This window comes from Caretta caretta, chromosome 8, assembly GCF_965140235.1.
Source record: "Caretta caretta isolate rCarCar2 chromosome 8, rCarCar1.hap1, whole genome shotgun sequence".
Taxonomy (NCBI): Eukaryota; Metazoa; Chordata; order Testudines; family Cheloniidae; genus Caretta; species Caretta caretta.
In genome coordinates this window covers 21953083-21959674 of record NC_134213.1, presented here as the reverse complement: position 1 = coordinate 21959674, position 6592 = coordinate 21953083, and positions in this window count along the sequence as shown.

Genomic DNA, 6592 nt, shown 5'->3' with positions numbered 1-6592 from the left:
GCCTCTGGCCTCTACCACAGTCCAAAGAATAAATGACACATTTGCTTAGAAACAACAGAACTGAATTTAAAAAGCAGAACCTCTGAGATGGGAAACTCCAGATAGCGTGTAGAACTAATCCTCACAATCACGTTATTGCAGGGCAATGGTAAATGCTCTCACTTCCTTCGTCCCACTGCTTATCTGTGGCCTTCACTTTTGTCCCTGATTAGTCCGGAAACTCTTCTGGGCAGTCACTGTGTCTTGGTGTTTGAAGCACCAGGGACACTCACAGTGTTAAATACAAGCGACCACAATAATATGAATTAATTAATAACCAAATGCATGTTTTCTCACGGAGCAACAGAGATCAAGGCCACAGTCTACACTGCTCTCAGTCAGTTCCTAAGCCACCAATGCTCTCAGCCACTCTCCCGCATGGCTTTGTCGCCTGACTAATCAATTTAAACACAGATGCAGCTACACCATTTGTTGCAACAATGTACCTTTTTGTGCGCTCTAAGCAGCTTCTGGCCAATAGAAACACAGCAGACCCATGTGGCCTAATTTTCAAAGGTGCTGAGCATCTCTAGCTCTGACTGAAAACAATGAGAGCTGCAGTGGGGAGGCTAGGTTCAGCATGTGGGAAAATTAGACACATGGAGTGCAGCTTAGTCCAGTTGCATAACTTTGAGTTGCTGGACTAATTGAGTAGCACTGTACAACAGACAGCTTCAGCTGACTGCAGTTCATGCAGATGAAAGGAAGTTAAGAAGCATGCATAAGGAAGAAGTGGATCAGTGAAAGGTTCTTGATGCTGAGCTACGTGTCTGAGGTATGAATGAAAAGAGGAGTCTGTAAAGGCAAGACCAGCTGGCTCCATTTCAAGGCGTGTCCGTGGCACAGCGGCAGCTACGCGGCTGTAGCACCATAGGGTAGATGCTCCCTTCCTTAACGGAAGGGGGTTTTCCAGCGGTGCAGGTAATCCGCCTGCCTGAGCGGCAGTGATTACGTCGATGGAAAAATTCTTTCGTCGACCTAGCTGGAGCTATACCGGAGGTTAGGTTGGCTTAACTACATCTCTCAGGGGGGTATGAATTTTTCAACCCCTTGAGCCATGTAGCTAGGTCAATCGAAATGTTAAGTGTAGACCAGGGCTCAGTGATCTCCAGATACAGCGTTACTGCCTACTGTTTCAGTCAGGCCCGCCAATGGGGGGGCAAAGGAGGCAATTGCCCAGGGTCCCGAGTGATTTAAAAGGCCCATGCTGTGGCAGCTGGGAGCCCCAGAACCTTTTACATCGCCTGGCTAGGCTGCAGGGCTCCTAGGCGAGCGTGGGGTGGTACTGGTGGTGGCAAAGGCAGCTGGGCGGGCACGTGGAAGCCCTGGCCGTGCTGGAAGAGCACACCCAGCAGCGCAGCTGGCAGCAGCTCGCTGGGCACCAGCCAGCGCAGGCGTGGCACTGCCCAAATGTCAGGTGGACCGTGTCCGCGCAGACGCACCTTGTGCATGCTCCAGCTGTTGCACATGGTCTAGCTCTGCGCCCATGTGGTGACGCCATGCCGGACCTGGGGGCCCATTGACTGTACTACCCTGAGGCATGGAATTGCTGTCAGCACGCCTGGTTTCAGTGAACCCCTCCAATTCTGCCCAGCCAAACACATGCCCCAGCAAATGGGCTCCTCCCACCCTACCTCCAAGCTCTCCACTGCCCAGGCAAGAAACAGGTTTTCCCCTTTGCTGCCCAATGTCCCAGGGCCTTCCTCTTTGTACCTGGCCTTCTAGGGGCACCCAGGAAACAAGACTACACCCCTCACCCCCTTAATGCCTGGCACAATCAAGAAGCAGATTCCCCCACCCCCAAGCCGCCTGACATGCCTGAACTTGTTTGCAGCTTGCAGTGCATCAGAAGTTGCAGGATGGACGTGAGCTCTGGGCAGCCGGGTTTTTTCTTCCCTTTGGCGCTGTGTCACAGTGACTTAGAATGCTAAGCCAGAAAGGAAATGGCTAGGTCAGCCCACTTAGCCCTTCCACCGGAGGAGCTCAGTGCCTTGCTAACACTGACAGACTCTCCTCACCCCCATTTCACAGAGGAGGAAGCTGAGAGCAGAGAGGGAAAGTGATTTGCCCAGGGTCGCACCGCAATAGGGTGACCACCCTTGTGGGATGGAAATAAGAGACAACCGCTGGAAAGATAAGGGACAACGCTTTTTTTTGAAGGGACATTTTAGGGAAACTCCATTCCCCTTTCCACTGCATGTATTTTTCTCCCCTGTACATTTTTACTGCCTGCAAGTATGTGATGCAATTATCATGAGCTTCAATTTAATGTTTAAAATGGTCAAAGGATGACACTTAAGGGACAAATCAATAAATTATGAGACGGGTGGTCACCCTAAGGGACAAATGAATGAACTATGGGATAGGTGGTCACCCTACACAGCAAGTCAATGGCAGAACCAGGAACTGCAGTCAGATCGCCTGACCGTAGAGCTGTGCATAAAACCTCTAGACTATGAGAAACCCCCATTGTGCTGCCCCAGCATAAGAGTCCTCTCCCCTATGCTCATGGCAGCTCTCAGTCTGGGGCCCGAGTCTCTCCTCATCCCCTTCCAGTCCAAGCCATTGCTCCTGGGGTTGTCTCTGTTTCCTCACCCTTCTTGTCGCCTGCTCTAGGGCCTGATGACAGAGCAGAGCTTTTCCACTCGGAGTTGATGTTTAACCAGCATTAAAACGTCTTAACCTCAAGGGCACAGAGGGGAGTCAGAGGCCTGGGGAAGCTGGAGAGCAGGGCAGGTAGCCAGGCCGGAATAGCTAGTTTAGTCAAAACAACAGCTCAAGAACAAGACGGACAGGCTGCTGGTCCAGCCTGGACCGATGCTAATCTGGCTCAAAAGAACCCCAACCTGTTTCCCCAGCCCCTGGTGGATTTACTTTCTGGAAACCCAGCTCTGAGGTAGCTTTGGTGCTTTACTTCTGTGAGCCAAGAGTCCGAAAGCACTGAGCTGTTTACAGCACAGCTCCTGGGTAACTCATTGACCTCAGCATTCAGCTGCACTGCTGGGAAACAGAGGTCCCCTGCATGATAAGCTGCTCTCACAAGACATTCTTTTCTTTGTGCGAGGGAGTGGCTGTGTTGTGCCTGCCTGCCTGGCTCATAAACACACACACGCACACACATACACATGCTCTCCCTGACTCGCCCGGCAGTGCTGCTATCCTCAGGCACAAGGGTGTCCACACAGTCCCTCTGGGGCACTTCCTGAAGGGCCTGACCTGCAGAGACACCTAGGGAGAATGCTGGGGAGCAGAGCGACCTTGGGCCGATGAAGAATCAGGTCAGTAAAGCTGCTCGCTCTGCTAGGCAGTTGTGTTTGCCTTCTGTGGCAATCTGCCTGTCCCGCTGCAGTGCCTCTTGCCTACCTGTGAAATTTCTCAGCTGAGTAAACATAGCAGGGAGGCAGGTTTTCAGGCATTTCGAACAGCCCTGTGGATGGTACACAGCCACAGGCAGCCCGGCGGAGGCGCTGGGGAAATGGAGCTGGGATTTTCAGTCCCAGCTGAGTTAGGCGCTCAGATACCTTGGTGATGGGCACGGCCTAAGAGGCGGAGCAGAATAGACTAGTTTGATTTCCTTGGAGGTTCAGAGGTCTAATGAGCAGGGAAACGCAGAACAGAGCTGGCAGCCTTTCAGGTTTTACTGAGGTGAATTTAGTGTTGGTGAAAGGTGCTATTGTGACAGCCCAAGAGACCAAAGCCTACTGTGTTATTACCACAGTACAGGCAATGCCTGGGCAATAGGCAATCGCAGGGCAAGCTCCCCACCCCATGGCTTAGCGTGCCCCACTGACGCTGACCTGGAGGATAGTCCTAAGGGAGGGCTGGGAAGTGAGTCTCTGTGGTTCACTCAGAACTTGGCTTCCTTCCAGAGACTGCCAAGCAGGGGGCAGCTAGTGCCAGTTATGCTGGAGGGTTCGGGTAGGGACCCCTCTCCCATGAGGAGCTGGGAGTGGAGGCCGCTCATGTCTTTCACAGGACTGGCTGTTCACCTAAACCAGGTGAGGCTCCTCCTCAAACCAGCATGTGAAACGGTTTGCTTAGTCACTAGGATGAGGCTTTTCAACTGAGCTCGGGGCCAGATTTCCAAGTGCTCAGCAGCCAGAGCTCAGTGCGGGGATAGAGAGGTAGGAAATGGGGGAAGTGCTCCTCTGGGTGCCAAGTTCTTTGGAAAATTTGTTCCCAGCACATCAGCACCAGTCTGGGAGGGATGTGTGTGGATTACCCCTCTGCCCCCAGCCCCCAACCTCCTGCTTTCACAGGGACAGCTGAAATCCACACTTGAATCTGAATTTCACCACTGGCTCCTGGATCTTTATGCTGGGAGGCCAAATACCTCCTAACTTTGGGGTTTTCAAAATCTGGAGCTAAATTTTGTGATTTGAGCCCATTTCCAGCATCTCTTATGTTATGGCCAGGAACAAGCTCCTTTGGTCTGGAGGGACTAATGGGGCAATACTAGGGAATCCAGCATGGTTGCTTTCCAGCCCACTTTCTGTCTGCTCCCCTCAGCTGCACGGAGAGTTAGCAGTAGGAGGACTAGGAGTGAACAGAGACTGGGAAAACAGGGATTATTTGTTCTGTACAAACAAGGCCAGGAAGAGGAAGTTGCAGAGTGTCTGGAGGGCTGCAAAGAAGGCGAGTCACAACAAGATGTTAGTGAGAGTGTGGGACCGGGGGCAGGGAGGGCTAAACCAAAGCTAGGCAGAGTCCAGGCACTGGACAATAGGAGTAGAACTGGGCAGAGAAAGATAATTGCATTTTGCAGAGGATTTTGATAGTTCAAAATTTGGTTTTGTTCTGAATAGGAATGAAAACATTGAAATTCTCCTCAAAAGGGCCTGGAACCTTGGCTCTCTGCAGGGCCACAGACCTCAGAAGCCCTGGGGTCCGTGGCTTTGAGTAGATCTTGATAGTGGCCTGCCCTGGTGCCACGGGCCCTGGAGTCTCTGACTCTCAGGCAGATTGCCTGGCGAGCTGTCCCTGAAAGTCTGGAGTCCCCAGCAGCCCACCAGGTGGGCTGTCCTGGAGCTGCGCGGATGAGCTGGCAGGATGCTCGGGGTCCCATCTGAACTTTGTCAAAATCAAATCGTCTCTGCAAAGACAATGCAGTTTGGCTGAATCAGCAAATTCAGATGGCTACAATGTTTCACTGGAATTTGTTGGACCAGCTCTAGTTAGGAGTACTCTGTGCTGGGGGATAACTGGGCTAAATGCATCGATACCCACGGCAGCAGTACCAGGAGCAATTCCCTGTAGGATACAGACACTGCCCTGCATGCTTAAATGGACCAGGCTGACCCACACTGCCTCCTTCTGTCCCAGGCATTAGTATTATTTATATTATTGTCGTCCCTAGGAGGCTCAGTCATGGCCCAGGAGGACTGCACTGTGCTAGGTGCTTTCCATCATTCTATCATGCTGCTGCTTCTTGGGGAGAAGCACAAGCCACTGTCCGGCCTGGCTTAGTAGTGTTCTAAGTTGAGGAAACACTTCCTAAATCAGCACTTGTCCCTTTAATTCTATCTTTGGCCCATTGTTCCCTTTGGCCGTGCCCTGCTCTGACACCGCAGAAAGGGTGTGATACACACAGTTACTTTGGGTAGGCACAGCACTGCTAATTTAGTCTAGTCATGTCCTCAGCCGATGATGCTCCAGATGAAAACCAAAGCAAGTTATCCTGGGTAGGTTTATGACCATTCAGTTCCTGGTTTAACCGCCCCCCGCCCCAACAAGAGCACTGTCCATGCCATCTTTCCATCCCTTGGGCACTTTTGGAGGTTGTCTGATAGACTGAGGCTAAATTACACCCTTGCTATATACATTCCAATGGCATCTGCCACCCTCAATGTGCCTACCTGTTGGGGAGAACGCCATGGAGCTTGCAGTGACATCTGGCACTCTGAGTCTGGGGGTGGGAAAGGACCTTTCAGGCCAGTGTGTTGCTCTTCAGTGACCTGAGCCATGAGTTTAAAACCTCTCCCTGTGTCATTTGGTTGTATTTGTGCATCTCAAAGATAGCCCTGTGACAAGAATTAAGGACCTGTGACAAGAATTAAGGACTGGGCAATAAGAGTTTAGTGCCTGGCTCTGCCATGAACTCTGTGTGACCTTGGACGACTCATTTCCCTCTTTGGGCCTCAGTCTCCCTGTCTGTGGAATGGGGAGAATAATACTTTCCTAATCCACATGGCAGTTGTGAGGCTTATCCGTCAAAGGTTGCAAAGTGATCCCCGGATGGAGAATGCTAGAGAAGCCACAGCAATATTATTACTGCAGGTGAGAGGTACTCGTGAAAGAGTCTGATGCAGGGTTGGCTTTTGGGGGAAGGGATGGAGGGGAATTCAGTGTCAGTGCAGAGAGGGTGTATGTCTGAGATGAGGCAGAACAGCAGAAGAGGGGGGTCCAGATGGCTTCCAGGAGAACCCCAACCAAAGCCTACATGTGGATTTCCTCCACCACTCTCTGAAGCCTGGAATGCCAGGAATGTATTGCATGGCATTCGAGATATGATCTGAAAAGACAGAGAGAGAAACGAACCCACTGGAATCACAGA